The sequence below is a fragment of the Neoarius graeffei genome, chromosome 19 (genome assembly GCF_027579695.1).
Source record: "Neoarius graeffei isolate fNeoGra1 chromosome 19, fNeoGra1.pri, whole genome shotgun sequence".
In the NCBI taxonomy this organism is placed as follows: domain Eukaryota; kingdom Metazoa; phylum Chordata; class Actinopteri; order Siluriformes; family Ariidae; genus Neoarius; species Neoarius graeffei.
The window spans coordinates 10,929,177-10,947,429 of record NC_083587.1 but is presented as its reverse complement, the minus strand read 5'-3'; the positions used below and the strand labels follow the sequence as shown (position 1 = coordinate 10,947,429).

The 18,253-nt window shown below is 43.4% G+C and overlaps 1 protein-coding gene and 1 long non-coding RNA gene across 2 annotated transcripts in view; both read right to left on the bottom strand.

Annotated features, from left to right (window-relative positions):
* LOC132867674 (zinc finger protein 585A-like) overlaps window positions 1–18,253 on the bottom strand; it is a 1,308,017-nt gene that overhangs the window by 1,003,236 nt on the left and 286,528 nt on the right. The window lies entirely within an intron of this gene.
* On the bottom strand, window positions 10,609–11,772 carry LOC132867794 (uncharacterized). Its single transcript, XR_009650760.1, has 3 exons — window positions 11,483–11,772; window positions 11,293–11,358; window positions 10,609–11,196 (listed from the first exon to the last, which is right to left on the bottom strand). It is a non-coding gene; the product is annotated as an uncharacterized LOC132867794 (long non-coding RNA).

Below are 18,253 nucleotides of genomic sequence, written 5' to 3'. Positions count from 1 at the left end.
GCATGTACTGCTATAACCTGGGACAGACATCTGTCCTTACCACAAGGATAATGTTTAATTTGTGCACTGTCCCTTTTAAAAATAAAATAAACTCTAAACTCTAAGAAGAGTGTTTGTAGTTTGTATGTACGAACAGAAGTGTTCCTAATAAAGTGGGCGGCTAAGGTGAGGCTGACACACAAGGGCTGGAGTTTTCTACTGTTTTTTTTATGAAGGACCAGGCCTCGAACAATGACAAATAACTCGACAACGGAAGCAGCTATTCACAAAATTCTTTCACAGTGAGCGCTAGAAGGGTCTCCTGAATAAAATGATGTATTTTTTTGTTTGTATTGTTAAAAATGAGGACGCTACAGGGAGTTAAAAACGAGTGACTTTTCAGCAACGTTTATACTGGGAGTCAATGAGGCCGCTCACCTGTGCTCTCCTCACTTTGAGGCTTGTCATTCAAAAACCGTAAATCCTATCGTTTAGGTAGACACATTGTGTGAATCAGGACAAGTTTTCCTACTACTTTTGAGAAAATCATGTCTGTAGAGTGAAATTTGTGGCTGAAAACACGGTTTAAGCGAGAAAGTTTGAGCTTTTATTTCAAACTGTCTGCACTCTAAGGTTAACGACCCTCACTGGTGTGTAACGCAATAGACACCCATTCAAAAGCCGGATTTTCTCCCAGAAACCACATGGCGTTTGAACCGGGCCTGATCCGAAAGTGTAAAACCTAGCAGAAAAGTTGAATGCCAGATCCACAGAGGAGAAGTTTTCCTACGTTTTAGAGTTTGAATCATGTCTCTAGGTGAAAGCATGCCAGAGCAGCGGATGTTTGAAAAACGTTGAAAAAGTGCTTTTTTTTTCAATTAATTCCATAGAAATGAATGGGGTTTTTTGGGGCGATTTTTTCGCGACTACGTCGCGAAAAAATCATAAACTGTAGAGAAAAGTAATAGCATAGCGAGTCCGATCGAGCCGCACGTTTTGATGTATTGTTTGTCTGTGTGCGACGTACGGATATTGAGTTAATCGAAATCAAAATTTGTGTAGGAAGAGTAACAAATATAACACTAGACCGGACAATTCCCCGGGGGAAATTGTGAGAGGATGCAGTGCGCGAAGCAATTCGCTCACGCATGTTCGCTGGCCGTGAACGTGTGACCTGCAATGACGTTTCAATGCAATGATTGTGTGTGTGCTTGAGACAGCAGCCATCATGAAGAAGAGCTATTCAACAGTATGAACAAAGTGACTACAGGCGGAAATTAGCATGTACTGCTTTAACCTGGGACAGACATCTGTCCTTACCACAAGGATAATGTTTAATTTGTGCACTGTCCCTTTTAAAAATAAAATAAACTCTAAGAAGAGTGTTTGTAGTTTGTATGTACGAACAGAAGTGTTCCTAATAAAGTGGGCGGCTAAGGTGAGGCCTGTCGGCTGATCTCTTCTCAGTTTCTCAGAGCAGCGGATGTTTGAAAAAGTGCTTTTTTTTCCAATTAATTCCATAGAAATGAATGGGTTTTTTTTGGGACAAGTGTGACTACTACTTTTGAGAAAATTATGTCTGTAGTGTGAAATTTGTGGCTGAAAACAGTTTAAGTTTGAAATTTTGAGCATGATGTGTGTGTGCTTGAGACAGCTTTTCCCTCTGCCCCGTCACTGGCCCCAATCGGCATGCTGACGGGCCTGAACAGGAGAGTTAAGAGACACACACAAGATTATGTCAGGTTTCTGCTGTGTTTTGCTAAGAAGTAGGCCTCGAACAATCACAAATAACTCGACAACGAAAGCTTCTATTCACAAAATTCTTTCACAGTGAGCGCTAGAAGGGTCTCCTGAATAAAATGATGTATTTTTTTGTTTGTATTGTTAAAAATGAGGACGCTACAGGGAGTTAAAAATGAGTGACTTTTCAGCAACGTTTATACTGGGAGTCAATGAGGCCGCTCACCTGTGCTCTCCTCACTTTGAGGCTTCTCATTCAAAAACCGTGAATCCTATCGTTTAGGTAGACACATTGTGTGAATCAGGACAAGTTTTCCTACTACTTTTGAGAAAATCATGTCTGTAGAGTGAAATTTGTGGATGAAAACACAGTTTAAGCGAGAAAGTTTGAGCTTTTTTTTGAAGCCGCCTACACTCTAAGCTTAACGACCCTCACTGGTGTGTAACGCAATAGACACCCATTCAAAAGCCGGATTTTCTCCCAGAAACCACATGGCGTTTGAACCAGGCCTGATCCGAAAGTGTAAAACCTAGCAGAAAAGTTGAATGCCAGATCCACAGAGGAGAAGTTTTCCTACGTTTTAGAGTTTGAATCATGTCTCTAGGTGAAAGCATGCCAGAGCAGTGGATGTTTGAAAAACATTGAAAAAGTGCTTTTTTTTCAATTAATTCCATAGAAATGAATGGGGTTTTTTGGGGCGATTTTTTCGCGACTACGTCGCGAAAAAATCGTATTCTATAGAGAAAAGTAATAGCATAGCGAGTCCGATCGAGCCGCACGTTTTGATATATTGTTTGTCTGTGTGCGACGTACGGTTCTTGAGTTATTCGAAATCAAAATTTGCGTAGGAGGAAGAAGAAGAAGAAGAAGAAGAAGAAATACGTAGAAGAACAATAGTTGCAGTGCTTTGCACTGCAACCTATGGGCTCCCCTAGGGGAGCCCATAGGTTGCTGTGCTGCAGCACTGCATCCTAACTAGACCGGACAATTCCCCGGGGGAAATTGTGAGAGGATGCAGTGCGCGAAGCAATTCGGTCATGCATGTTTGCCGGCCGTGAATGTGTGACCAGCAATGATGTTTCAATGCAATGATCGTGTGTGTGCTTGAGACAGCAGCCGTCATGAAGGAGACCTATTCAAGAGCATGAACAAAGTGACTACAGGCGGAAATTAGCATGTACTGCTATAACCTGGGACAGACATCTGTCCTTACCACAAGGATAATGTTTAATTTGTGCACTGTCCCTTTTAAAAATAAAATAAACTCTAAACACTAAGAAGAGTGTTTGTAGTTTGTATGTACGAACAGAAGTGTTCCTAATAAAGTGGGCGGCTAAGGTGAGGCCTGTCGGCTGCCCTCTTCTCAGTTTCTCAGAGCAGCGGATGTTTGAAAAAGTGCTTTTTTTTCCAATTAATTCCATAGAAATTAATGGGGGTTTTTTGGGACAAGTGTGACTACTACTTCTGAGAAAATTTATGTCTGTAGTGTGAAATTTGTGGCTGAAAACAGTTTAAGTTTGAAATTTTGAGCATGTAAGTGTAGAACCTAGCAGAAAAGTTGAATGACAGATCCACAGAGGAGAAGTTTTCCTACGTTTTAGAGTTTGAATCACGTCTCTAGGTGAAAGCATGCCAGAGCAGCAGACGTTTGAAAAACGTTGAAAAAGTGCTTTTTTTCAATTAATTCCATAGAAATGAATGGGGTTTTTTTGTGACGATTTTTTTTTTATAACCTGGGACAGACATCTGATCTTAACACAAGGATAATGTTTAATTTGTGCACTGTCCCTTTTAAAAATAAAATAAACTCTAAACTCTAAGAAGAGTGTTTGTAGTTTGTATGTACGAACAGAAGTGTTCCTAATAAAGTGGGCGGCTAAGGTGAGGCTGCCACACAAGGGCTGGAGTTTTCTACTGTTTTTTTATGAAGGACCAGGCCTCGAACAATGACAAATAACTCGACAACGGAAGCAGCTATTCACAAAATTCTTTCACAGTGAGCGCTAGAAGGGTCTCCTGAATAAAATGATGTATTTTTTTGTTTGTATTGTTAAAAATGAGGACGCTACAGGGACTTAAAAACGAGTGACTTTTCAGCAACGTTTATACTGGGAGTCAATGAGGCCGCTCACCTGTGCTCTCCTCACTTTGAGGCTTGTCATTCAAAAACCGTAAATCCTATCGTTTAGGTAGACACATTGTGTGAATCAGGACAAGTTTTCCTACTACTTTTGAGAAAATCATGTCTGTAGAGTGAAATTTGTGGCTGAAAACAGAGTTTAAGCGAGAAAGTTTGACCTTTTTTTTGAAGCCGCCTACACTCTAAGATAATGACCTTCACTGGTGTGTAACGCAATAGACACCCATTCAAAAGCCGGATTTTCTCCCAGAAACCACATGGCGTTTGAACCGGGCCTGATCCGAAAGTGTAAAACCTAGCAGAAAAGTTGAATGCCAGATCCACAGAGGAGAAGTTTTCCTACGTTTTAGAGTTTGAATCATGTCTCTAGGTGAAAGCATGCCAGAGCAGTGGATGTTTGAAAAACATTGAAAAAGTGCTTTTTTTTCAATTAATTCCATAGAAATGAATGGGGTTTTTTGGGGCGATTTTTTCGCGACTACGTCGCGAAAAAATCGCAATCTATAGAGAAAAGTAATAGCATAGCGAGTCCGATCGAGCCGCACGTTTTGATATATTGTTTGTCTGTGTGCGACGTACGGTTATTGAGTTATTCGAAATCAAAATTTGCGTAGGAATAATAAGAAGAAGAAGAAGAAGAAGAAATACGTAGAAGAACAATAGTTGCAGTGCTTTGCACTGCAACCTATGGGCTCCCCTAGGGGAGCCCATAGGTTGCTGTGCTGCAGCACTGCATCCTAACTAGACCGGACAATTCCCCGGGGGAAATTGTGAGAGGATGCAGTGCGCGAAGCAATTCGCTCACGCATGTTTGCTGGCCGTGAATGTGTGACCCGCAATGATGTTTCAATGCAATGATTGTGTGTGTGCTTGAGACAGCAGCCGTCATGAAGAAGAGCTATTCAAGAGCATGAACAAAGTGACTACAGGCGGAAATTAGCATGTACTGCTATAACCTGGGACAGACATCTGTCCTTACCACAAGGATAATGTTTAATTTGTGCACTGTCCCTTTTAAAAATAAAATAAACTCTAAACTCTAAGAAGAGTGTTTGTAGTTTGTATGTACGAACAGAAGTGTTCCTAATAAAGTGGGCGGCTAAGGTGAGGCTAAGACACACAAGGGCTGGAGTTTTCTACTGTTTTTTTTATGAAGGACCAGGCCTCGAACAATGACAAATAACTCGACAACGGAAGCAGCTATTCACAAAATTCTTTCACACTGAGCGCTAGAAGGGTCTCCTGAATAGACTGATGTAATTTTTTTGTCTGTATTGTTAAAAATGAGGACGCTACAGGGAGTTAAAAACGAGTGACTTTTCAGCAACGTTTATAATTGGAGTCAATGAGGCCGCTCACCTGTGCTCTCCTCACTTTGAGGCTTGTCATTCAAAAACCGTAAGTCCTATCGTTTAGGTAGACACATTGTGTGAATCAGGACAAGTTTTCCTACTACTTTTGAGAAAATCATGTCTGTAGAGTGAAATTTGTGGCTGAAAACAGAGTTTAAGCGAGAAAGTTTGACCTTTTTTTTGAACCTCTCTCCACTCTGACCTTAACGAGGTCCACTGGTGTGTAACGCAATAGACACCCATTCAAAAGCCGGATTTTCTCCCAGAAACCACATGGCGTTTGACCCGGGACTGATCCGAAAATGTAGAACCTAGCAGAAAAGTTGAATGCCAGATCCACAGAGGAGAAGTTTTCCTACGTTTTAGAGTTTGAATCACGTCTCTAGGTGAAAGCATGCCAGAGCAGCGGATGTTTGAAAAACGTTGAAAAAGTGCTTTTTTTTCAATTAATTCCATAGAAATGAATGGGGTTTTTTTGGACGATTTTTTCGCGACTACGTCGCGAAAAAATCGTATTCTATAGAGAAAAGTAATAGCATAGCGAGTCCGATCGAGCCGCACGTTTTGATACATTGTTTGTCTGTGTGCGACGTACGGTTATTGTGTTACTCGAAATCAAAATTTGTGTAGGAAGAGTAACAAATATAACACTAGACCGGACAATTCCCCGGGGGAAATTGTGAGAGGATGCAGTGCGCGAAGCAATTCGCTCACGCATGTTCGCTGGCCGTGAATGTGTGACCCGCAATGATGTTTCAATGCAATGATCGTGTGTGTGCTCGAGACAGCAGCCATCATGAAGAAGACCTATTCAAGAGTATGACCAAAGTGACTACAGGCGGAAATTAGCATGTACTGCTATAACCTGGGACAGACATCTGTCCTTAACACAAGGATAATGTTTAATTTGTGCACTGTCCCTTTTAAAAATAAAATAAACTCTAAACTCTAAGAAGAGTGTTTGTAGTTTGTATGTACGAACAGAAGTGTTCCTAATAAAGTGGGCGGCTAAGGTGAGGCTGACACACAAGGGCTGGAGTTTTCTACTGTTTTTTTTATGAAGGACCAGGCCTCGAACAATGACAAATAACTCGACAACGGATGCAGCTATTCACAAAATTCTTTCACAGTGAGCGCTAGAAGGGTCTCCTGAATAAAATGATGTATTTTTTTGTTTGTATTGTTAAAAATGAGGACGCTACAGGGAGTTAAAAACGAGTGACTTTTCAGCAACGTTTATACTGGGAGTCAATGAGGCCGCTCACCTGTGCTCTCCTCGCTTTGAGGCTTGTCATTCAAAAACCGTAAATCCTACCGTTTAGGTAGACACATTGTGTGAATCAGGACAAGTTTTCCTACTACTTTTGAGAAAATCATGTCTGTAGAGTGAAATTTGTGGCTGAAAACAGAGTTTAAGCGAGAAAGTTTGACCTTTTTTTTCAAACTGTCTACACTCTAAGATAATGACCTTCACTGGTGTGTAACGCAATAGACACCCATTCAAAAGCCGGATTTTCTCCCAGAAACCACATGGCGGTTGAGCCGGGACTGATCCGAAAGTGTAGAACCTAGCAGAAAAGTTTAATGCCAGATCCACAGAGGAGAAGTTTTCCTACGTTTTAGAGGTTGAATCACGTCTCTAGGTGAAAGCATGCCAGAGCAGCGGATGTTTGAAAAACGTTGAAAAAGTGCTTTTTTTTCAATTAATTCCATAGAAATGAATGGGGTTTTTTTTGGGACAAGTGTGACTACTACTTTTGAGAAAATTATGTCTGTAGTGTGAAATTTGTGGCTGAAAACAGTTTAAGTTTGAAATTTTGAGCATGATGTGTGTGTGTTTGAGACAGCTTTTCCCTCTGCCCCGTCACTGGCCCCAATTGGCATGGTGATGGGCCTGAACAGGAGAGTTAAGAAACACACACAAGATTATGTCAGGTGTCTGCTGTAAATTGCTATGGACCAGGCCTCGAACAATGACAAATAACTCGACAACGGAAGCAGCTATTCACAAAATTCTTTCACAGTGAGCGCTAGAAGGGTCTCCTGAATAAAATGATGTATTTTTTTGTTTGTATTGTTAAAAATGAGGACGCTACAGGGAGTTAAAAACGAGTGACTTTTCAGCAACGTTTATACTGGGAGTCAATGAGGCCGCTCACCTGTGCTCTCCTCACTTTGAGGCTTGTCATTCAAAAACCGTAAATCCTATCGTTTAGGTAGACACATTGTGTGAATCAGGACAAGTTTTCCTACTACTTTTGAGAAAATCATGTCTGTAGAGTGAAATTTGTGGCTGAAAACAGAGTTTAAACGAGAAAGTTTGACCTTTTTTTTGAACCTCTCTCCACTCTGACCTTAACGAGGTCCACTGGTGTGTAACGCAATAGACACCCATTCAAAAGCCGGATTTTCTCCCAGAAACCACATGGCGTTTGACCCGGGACTGATCCGAAAGTGTAAAACCTAGCAGAAAAGTTGAATGCCAGATCCACAGAGGAGAAGTTTTCCTACGTTTTAGAGTTTGAATCACGTCTCTAGGTGAAAGCATGCCAGAGCAGCGGATGTTTGAAAAAGTGCTTTTTTTCCAATTAATTCCATAGAAATGAATGGGGTTTTTTTGGGACAAGTGTGACTACTACTTTTGAGAAAATTATGTCTGTAGTGTGAAATTTGTGGCTGAAAACAGTTTAAGTTTGAAATTTTGAGCATGATTTGTGTGTGTGCTTGAGACAGCTTTTCCCTCTGCCCCGTCACTGGCCCCAATCGTCCAAAAAAAACCCATTCATTTCTATGGAATTAATTTGAAAAAAAGCACTTTTTCAACGTTTTTCAAACATCCGCTGCTCTGGCATGCTTTCACCTAGAGACGTGATTCAAACTCTAAAACGTAGGAAAACTTCTCCTCTGTGGATCTGGCATTGAACTTTTCTGCTAGGCGGAAATTAGCATGTACTGCTATAACCTGGGACAGACATCTGTCCTTACCACAAGGATAATGTTTAATTTGTGCACTGTCCCTTTTAAAAATAAAATAAACTCTAAGAAGAGTGTTTGTAGTTTGTATGTACGAACAGAAGTGTTCCTAATAAAGTGGGCGGCTAAGGTGAGGCCTGTCGGCTGCCCTCCTCTCAGTTTCTCAGAGCAGCCGATGTTTGAAAAAGTGCTTTTTTTTCCATTAAATTCCATAGAAATGAATGGGGTTTTTTTGGGACAAGTGTGACTACTACTTTTGAGAAAATTATGTCTGTAGTGTGAAATTTGTGGCTGAAAACAGTTTAAGTTTGAAATTTTGAGCATGATGTGTGTGTGCTTGAGACAGCTTTTCCCTCTGCCCCGTCACTGGCCCCAATTGGCATGGTGACGGGCCTGAACAGGAGAGTTAAGACACACACACAAGATTATGTCAGGTGTCTGCTGTGTTTTGCAAAGAGTAGGCCTCGAACAATCACAAATAACTCGACAACGAAAGCAGCTATTCACAAAATTCTTTCACAGTGAGCGCTAGAAGGGTCTCCTGAATAAAATGATGTATTTTTTTGTTTGTATTGTTAAAAATAACGACACTAGAGCGATTTAAAAACGTTGAAAAAGTGCTTTTTTTCCAATTAATTCCATAGAAATGAATGGGGTTTTTTTGGACGATTTTTTCGCGACTACGTCGCGAAAAAATCGTATTCTGTAGAGGAAAGTAATAGCATAGTGAGTCCGATCGAGCCGCACGTTTTGATATATTGTTTGTCTGTGTGCGACGTACGGTTGTGTGACCTGCTATGAAGCTACAATGCCATGATTTGTGTGCTTGAGACAGCCGGCCCCTCCCCTCTGTGCTCGCTTACTGAAGCCAGTAAGCATGGTGACAGGCCTGAGCAGGTTATGAAACACACACAAGATTTTATCAGGTGTCTGCTGTAAATTGCTATGGACCAGGCCTCGAACAATGACAAATAACTCGACAACGGAAGCAGCTATTCACAAAATTCTTTCACAGTGAGCGCTAGAAGGGTCTCCTGAATAAAAGGATGTATTTTTTTGTTTGTATTGTTAAAAATGAGGACGCTACAGGGAGTTAAAAACGAGTGACTTTTCAGCAACGTTTATACTGGGAGTCAATGAGGCCGCTCACCTGTGCTCTCCTCACTTTGAGGCTTGTCATTCGAAAACCGTAAATCCTATCGTTTAGGTAGACACATTGTGTGAATCAGGACAAGTTTTCCTACAACTTTTGAGAAAATCATGTCTGTAGAGTGAAATTTGTGGCTGAAAACACGGTTTAAGCGAGAAAGTTTGAGCTTTTTTTTGAAGCCGCCTACACTCTAAGATTAACGACCCTCACTGGTGTGTAACGCAATAGACACCCATTCAAAAGCCGGATTTTCTCCCAGAAACCACATGGCGTTTGAACCGGGCCTGATCCGAAAGTGTAAAACCTAGCAGAAAAGTTGAATGCCAGATCCACAGAGGAGAAGTTTTCCTACGTTTTAGAGTTTGAATCATGTCTCTAGGTGAAAGCATGCCAGAGCAGTGGATGTTTGAAAAACATTGAAAAAGTGCTTTTTTTTCAATTAATTCCATAGAAATGAATGGGGTTTTTTGGGGCGATTTTTTCGCGACTACGTCGCGAAAAAATCGTATTCTATAGAGAAAAGTAATAGCATAGCGAGTCCGATCGAGCCGCACGTTTTGATATATTGTTTGTCTGTGTGCGACGTACGGTTATCGAGTTAATCGAAATCGAAATTTGCGTAGGAATAATAAGAAAAAATATAAGAAAAATAATAAGAAGAAACACGTAGAAGAACAATAGTTGCAGTGCTTTGCACTGCAACCTATGGGCTCCCCTAGGGGAGCCCATAGGTTGCTGTGCTGCAGCACTGCATCCTAACTAGACCGGACAATTCCCCGGGGGAAATTGTGAGAGGATGCAGTGCGCGAAGCAATTTGGTCACTCATGCAAGCTAGCTGTGAATGTGTGACTTGCTATGAGGCTACAAAATTGATGTTAAACATCAAGTTATTACTGAAAAACTATTGATTAAAAAAACAGACACTGAGAAATGGTCCTTTAAACAACTTTACCAATATAAAAGCTTACCAGGACTATCAAATATGTGATGTGAACTTTCCCAGTCGCAGGTTCCTGGTCAGGCCAGCGTGGCGCAGCAGCAGGTGAGATTTTTATTTATTTTTAACAATAAGTTAACTGGTTAATATTTAAAGTTTGAATATTTGTCTGGTCAAATATACATGTGGGTTTTTTGTCTTTCACAGGAGGAGTACTGTACTGTGTGAATGTGTGACTTACTATGAGGCTACGATGCTAACAGCTAGCTAACATGCTAATACCTAGCAAGCAATAATAAAACAACCATAAACAGACATTTTGCAGCAGATATTAGGTTTATTTTTCCATAAAACACAAGCAAACAACCAAGGCATTGAAAAACACCCGATGAGTCAGCAAAAATCAACATAAGTCTAACGCTTTTAACAAACATTGTCGCAAAGCAGCTTTACAGAATTTGAACAACTTAAAACATGAGCTAATTTTGTCACTAATCTATCCCCAATGAGCAAGCCTGTGGCGACGGTGGCAAGGAAAAACTCCCTCAGACAACAACATGAGGAAGAAACCTCGAGAGGAACCAGACTCAAAAGGGAACCCATCCTCATTTGGGCAACAACAACATGAACAGTTTAACATGAAGACAGTTTCATTGATGGAAACTTTAGGACTGCACTCAAGTTAACAAGTCAACTGTAGTCCTTAGGCATAAAAGCATTACTGTAGCAACAAAAAGCAGATTAGGTACTACCGGTCAACTAATCACAGGCCCTAGGACCTGGTGTGTATCCTCCCTACTAAATACAATGAGAACTAATCTAAGAAGCAGACAAGACAACCGAACCAATCAGGAAACTAAAGATAAAAAGGGGGGGGGGGGGGGGATCTTCTGGAGGTCTTCTTCCTGAGTCTGTTGTTCTTCCTGTAACATTAAAACAGTATTCATTAGTCAGGTGCACTTTTCAAAGTGTTGTTTGATATACAAATCAATGAAGATACAATGCTAAATATCCCTTACGTTCTTCTGCTGGGTTGCTGTCTTCACTGGAGAGTGAGCTGCTATAGTCTTCTGGAGGTCTTCATCCTACATATGTTCCCAGATTAAAAAACAACAAGGCATAAGTTACAGGTTTCAATGCATTGTGTTAAAACATTGCTCAAAAGTTATGAAATATTTCTGCTTTTTTGTGATCGGTTGCTGTCCCCACTGGCACGAGATCAGCTGTGGTCCTCTTCATTTCCTCCTCACTCTGCTGTGAGATACTCCTGCTTTTGAACATGGATAGTAGAGAGCCTGAAGAAGAGAAAGGGAGGGGGATTTAGTTACATTACTCAAACGCGAGTGAATAATTCAAAGGAAGAGAGATACTTACCTTGTGATGGACCTTGTTGACATTCAGCTTGATTTTACATAAAGCAACATTACAATACAAGATTACATAACATTACATTAGCTAAGCCAATTCCATAACATTTTAAATTGACCGCCATTCTCAGCAGCTCAATAAATGACAAGATAATGCGGAGCTCTTTATTACATAAATAAATGCAATTACACTGCATTTACATAAGATTCAACCATTTCCAGCCAACACATGCCACTACAATGATTAGTCTTAACAATAACTTAAAACTACACAGTTGAAAAGCTGGGCACTCATTGAACAAACTGAAATGAGTGACCTGAAACACGTATATGAAAAACAATTAAATAAGAAAAACGCCCACGCAGACAAGTTATGACAAAATGAAACAATGTGAAGGTTTTTTTTTTTTACAAAAAAAAATTATTTAAGGTCAATTAACACTTTACAGAGAGAGTACAATAACAGTGACGATAAACTACTCCTTGACCAGGCTCAAGGAGTGCCTAGAAACTACATATGCATTACACACACACTACAGGATACAGAAACTCAAACTTTTCTATGGATCATGTGTTGGCTAGAGAGGCTTAGTCGGTCAAAATACAATAAACCGGACTGTGGTAACTGTAGTACGTTTGGAGAACACCTGATTGAAGACACTTATCAGGATGTGAAATATAAATGTGGTCAATCAGCGTGTTCTTCTCGGTGGTGGACTCTTTAATTAATTGAGTGTAACCTCTGGACTGAAATAAGTCTTTGATGCTTTTTTTTCCTTTCGAAAGAAGATCCTCATTAAAATCGCCACAAACAACGATGGGCTGGTGATTTAAAATGGCCAATGAGTCCAAGAGGTTTTTCAAATTTTGGAGAAAGATTCCTAATTGAAAATTTGGCGGTTTGTAAACCGTCGCCAATAGTACTTTGACCGGAGCCTTGATTTTAACAACAACAAACTCCAAATCCGTGACCTGTTGCATGTACCTGCGAGGCTCTGCTTGCACATAGTCTCTGCAGTACACTGCAACTCCACCTCCATCTTTTTTAGCCATGTCCACACAGCTGTTGTAAGACAGCTGTCTGCTACGTGGGAACATGGCATACCCCTCCAATTGAAAAATTTCAGCTACAGAAGACCCCGACAAATGTGTCTCTGTAAGGCAAAGCACATCCGCTCGTTGGAGCTCGTGATGCGCTCTCAGGTCCACCATGTGACATGGCAGACCCTGCGTGTTGTGGTGGACAATTGTCAAAACCTTTGGAGTTTGTTGCACGGATTGAAGAAAACTCAACAACGGTCTACAGCTCTGGAAAGACGCTCGAGGCATACTTTCCATAGCCATCTTGATCTCGGGGTCGGCGTAGATCTTCTTCTCGTCGAAGTCGCAGACGGTCAGACCTCCCAGCGAAGTTGTGCGGCTTAGAGCTACATAAGCCATGCCCGGTTCGAAGACGCGTTTCAGGCACACAACCGCCGACGCCATCGTCATGCCTTGTACTTTGTGGGCCGTACAGGCAAAAGCCAACTTCATGGGGAACTGGCGACGAACAACGCCTTTTTTGCTGCTCAGGTTCTCCTCAGACCTTTCAATATAGGCCAGATTGTCTGAGGGACCCAAGATCTTTTTGCGGAATCTCTGTCCTGCTGTGGGATTGTCCAGCTGGAGTCCAATCAACTTTACATATTTTGGCTCGCGCTCCGTCATCACAATGTGCGAGATGGTTCCGAATGTTCCGTTAACAATTCCGTCCTCCACGTCGAGATTCCTGGTCAACATAATGCGTACTCCTTGAGCAGCCATTATATTGTCAGGCAAGTCTCGCTGGTTACCTTTAACGGCGAACACCATCGTCATGCAGCCGGTTGTAGGCATTTTACGGTAATCCTGAGCTGCGATGTCGATGGCATCCTCGTGGAGGGAGGCTACAGTGGCGGAGTTGTGACGGTCAACTTCTTTGTTGGTGGCGTATATATGCAGCCTATCTACTGGACAATCCTTGATGTCGGCCACTGCCTGTGTGAGCAACCGTCTATCTTCGTCGCTCAAAGGATCGCACTTTTGCTTCACTCTCAGGCGGTTCAAGAGCTCAGCAAAAGCCCGATCGTCCTTCTGTCGCATGATCTCTGTAAGGATGACCATTTTGAAGTGATCCTTCCAGAGATCAAACTCCGTCTCCTCGTACACACACAGCGGCTTGGCTCTACCGGGAGGCGGCAACTGATAAAAGTCACCTACAGCAAGGACAGAAATTCCTCCGAACGGCTTCTTGTTTCCTCGGATCTGTTGAAAACGCCAGTTGACGTAGGCAAACAGCTCTTTGGAAACCATGGAGATCTCGTCAATGATGAGAATCTCCGCGTTGGACAGCGCCGCTCTGACCTCATCAAGGGCGTTTCCAAGACCTTGATACGGTGGCTTCAAGGATCTTGGCAGTTTGAGGACGGAGTGCAACGTTACGCCAGCGATGTTGAAGGCTGCTGTGCCAGTGAAGGCGGTCAGCAGCACCGCAGGCTGGGACATGTCTGCATGGTCCCGGAATCTGGGGAGCTCACGCAGAATCCTCGTTGCCTCCTGGTGAACGCACTTGATTACGTGCGATTTACCACAGCCAGCTCCCCCGGTCAAAAAGTAATAAAACGGCTCGACGTCACGACCCCACACAAGTTCAAAGCACCACTGACGTATGCTGTAGAAGATAGAAGCCTGCGTTTCGTTCAGACTTTGATACATTTTTCTCACAAAGTCTGGACTCAACTGCGGCGCTTCTATCCTAGGCATGGAGCTCCTCCCGTCTTTGACTTCGTATTCAGGAACTTCTTCTTGGCCTTCACGCTCGTCGTCAGGTTCTCGCTCTGCAAGACACTCTAACCGGTCTGCCTCTACTTCAGGCGCATAACAGTCCAATTCATTAACTATAGGGCCGTGCACCCGATACTGTTCCAACGCTTCGTCAAGCTTCCGACCTTGACCTTCATAGCGTTGTTTGTTGCGGTCTACGATGGCTCGGACACGCACGCCATACTTTTGGCCACACTTATAAAACTGCTCGTAGGTCGGGTGTGCTTCATCTCTCAGGTCGTCATCGGATCTGTGTGGGAGATAAAGCTTGAGCAGTCTTCTATAGAACTTCTCAGGCGTTTTCTGCTCTGAGAAGTGAGGAAATCTAATAATTGCTGGTTTCCCAGTCCTCTTCTGAACAAAGCCCATGTCGTGTAAGAGGGGGATGCCGCTTCTACTTTCAGTTTGCTGTCCGTACAGCACCCTGTACTCCGACGCAAACTCGGCCATGCACATGTGCTCGAACTCCGGCTCGACAGGCCTGCAGGCGTATTTGTCAGGCAGGCCCGACATCCACACCTCCTCCGAACCCGGCTCCATTTGCTTGAGTCTGCCAATAGGGTGACTCATCTTCAGACCCTCCTCGTCGGTCTGAAGGAACACAACGGAGCGGGAGCACCTCTTCAGACGCAAGCTGCAGGTGCGAGCAACAGCCTCTTGAGCACTGACCTCTCTATGTTTAACATAGGCCTGCATAATCTGCTTCATTTCGTCGCGCTCATTTACGTTGGACTGTTTTACATCTTTGATGACGTTCTTAAGGAATTGAGTCATCTCGTGCTCTGGCTTCGACACATAGGACATCATGTACATGATGCAGCTGTAGTCATCCACGACGTACTGAATGTCCATGTTGGCGTTCCAGGCACGAAGCAGGTCTGGGTTGTACTGATTAACCCAGCAGTCATTCGGATGCCGCTTCAGGACCACGACGTTGCTGTTCGCGGCGCGGTCGAAGAGCTTACGGTACTGCTTACGCGTCAAACCGCATCGGTCGAGCAACTCCGTCAAGCTGCTAAATGAAGCGCCTGCATCCATGAGCAAGTCTCTAACTTGCTGAAGCTTGGCTTTGGCTTTCTTTCGCTTCTTAGCGATTGCCTGCTTCTCCCTCCGTTCTCTAGCAGCAGCCTCATCTTGGTTTTCGTCTAAAACTCCAGAGGGGCGAACAACGGGGGGCCTAGTGATGAAGGTTTCATCCACAGGCAGTTTAGGGAAGCCAAACCTACAGGCAATGTTGCCTTTTTTGCAGGACTTGGAATGTTTCCTGCTGTGCACCTGAACCTCTGAGACAATTCCGTGGAGCTCCAGGTCTGTCTCGGGGTCAGGCATCTCACACGAGATGTAGCGATCTATAAACGCCGCTACTTCGTTGTCAGAGGCGTCGTCAAATTTGGGTGAGTTTTTTATCCAAATCAGCATGTGTATATGGGGACTTCCTCTAGCTTGGAACTCAACCCTATAAAAGTAATCCTCTACTTCACCAATGGGCTGTGCTGGTGAGAGGATAAGGTTGGTCATCAGAGCATCGACTCGCTTTTCAAACATGCGCATCACCGTTACGGGGTTGCTCCGCAGAATGTCGCATTTCGCTTTCCAGTCGAGCTCTGAAAAGTCCCCTAGTTCTCCCTGCTGAGCTTTTATGATCTCTATGACCTCAGCCCATCTCATCTCGGCAGCGGAGAACGTTGCAAAAAACGTGGGTTTGCCAATTTGCCGGACCATGGCGTGGACATCTTTGAGCGTTTTTGTCCAATAAGCCGGGGTGCCTCGAAGAGGTTGCATAAACCGAGTTGCGTCTTGGCTCATAATGAGCCGTTGCACCTCGTCTCGGTCCAGGAGCATGAGGTTGTTAATATGACGGCCATCTGCAGCTCTGGACCTGCCTTTGCGCATTTGAATCGACATGCTGTTTGTCGCCAGGTGCGTTTCTGTGACAAACTGCGCAAAGAAAAGATACGTTTGGTCGCTAGCAAAACGTGTATCAGCAGCAAACAGCCTGCAATTAAAATACATGCTAGGCGAGAGCGAGAAGGTTCTGGGTTCATCCAGTGTGTTCTCTCCTGTCGGGAATTGCACAGGGAAAGCCATGGCTTCTAGTTTCGGTATGGCGAAGAACCCTACTGGTTTGTTGCCCTGGGCGGGGGCAACGCTAAATATTCCATCGCCATACGTAAGAATTTCCTGCGCGATGTCAGGCGGCTGCATACACGTGTCCAGAGTCAGGCCAGGTCTAAGCTCCTCCTCCTCCTCTTCGTCAGCTTCCTTGGGCTGACGACGTTTATCGGGGTCCGGGTCGTTCTGACTACTAAAAACCTCCTCGAGGTCTATGCCAGCCTCAATGTCTCCCTGATGCTGCTCCGGCTGCACAGCATCAGCAACATTGTGCTGCGAGTCGTCTTGATTGACCGACTCGTCAAAAGTGGCACTGTCGTTAATGGATACATCCTGATACTCAGAATGCATCTTTTTAAGCGTGGCCAGGGCAGCTAAAACATTTTTCATGTTAACGGTATAGAAATGCTGGTAGCCCTTATAGCTAATGCGCCTCTTTAATTTAACTTGAAGTAGCTGCGCTTCCGATCTGGGTCTTGGGAGACTGTTGACAGTCGCTTCCATCTCCGATGGAACGCACACAACAGCTCCGCGGACTGCTTTTTGCTGTCCTTTGGGCAGAGCGATAACCTTGGCGAAAGGCAGTATTTTGGCAATAAGCTGCCGCTCGAGCACGTTGAGCGTAGCCAACTCCGGGGGGATCGGTGCCAACTCCAGTCGGTTCGCGGTGGCTATTGGTGGCATGCGTCCTCTCTTCAAGTGGCTGTCACACGTGTTACAGATCCACTCCTGCAGTCGCTCTTGTGCAACAGAGCAATGTTCAGAGCAGTTGTCGTCACAAAAATGGACGTACTTGCCTGTTAAGCAGGCTGCGGCCACTCTGGGTTTTTGGGTGTACTTTCCCCTATTGCACAATTTAACCTGATTAGGAAACATTGCTCTGTTGCACACCGTACAAACGCACGTTGGTCCACGACGAATTAGCTCGCGAAATGCTGTGATGGCGGCTTCCATCACAGGATTAATCATGGCCTGTGAATGGCGGGGGGTGTGGGGCACTAGCTTCCTATATTTTCGTTTGATCCTTAATGCCCTCTGCATCTTGCTAACGATGCAAAAAGTAGCATCTGTGGACAGTTTGGTTACTCTGCGCTGGCTACAGCGTTTGATACAGCGTAACCTAAACTCAGGATCACTGTGGTACCTAGCATAGAAACGCTCCTTTTTCTTTTGCCTAAAGCTCTGGTATGATATATACTTCGTCATCATATACAATTTCTGTCTACTCTGAAAAGCAGGATCCGCCTTATACTTGTCTTTAATGTACTGTTTCTGTCTACTCTGAAAAACAAGATCCGTCTTATACTTGTCTTTAATGTATTGTTTTCGTCTACTCTGAAATGCAAGATCCACCTTATACTTGTCTTTAATGTACTGTTTTCGTCTACTCTGAAAAGCAGGATCCGCCTTATACTTGTCTTTACTGTACTGTTTCTGTCTACTCTGAAAAACAAGATCCGCCTTATACTTGTCTTTAATGTACTGTTTTCGTCTACTCTGAAAAGCAGGATCCGCCTTATACTTGTCTTTAATGTACTGTTTTCGTCTACTCTGAAAAGCAGGATCCGCCTTATACTTGTCTTTACTGTACTGTTTCTTTCTACTCTGAAAAGCAGGATCTGCCTTATACTTGTCTTTACTGTACTGTTTCTGTCTACTC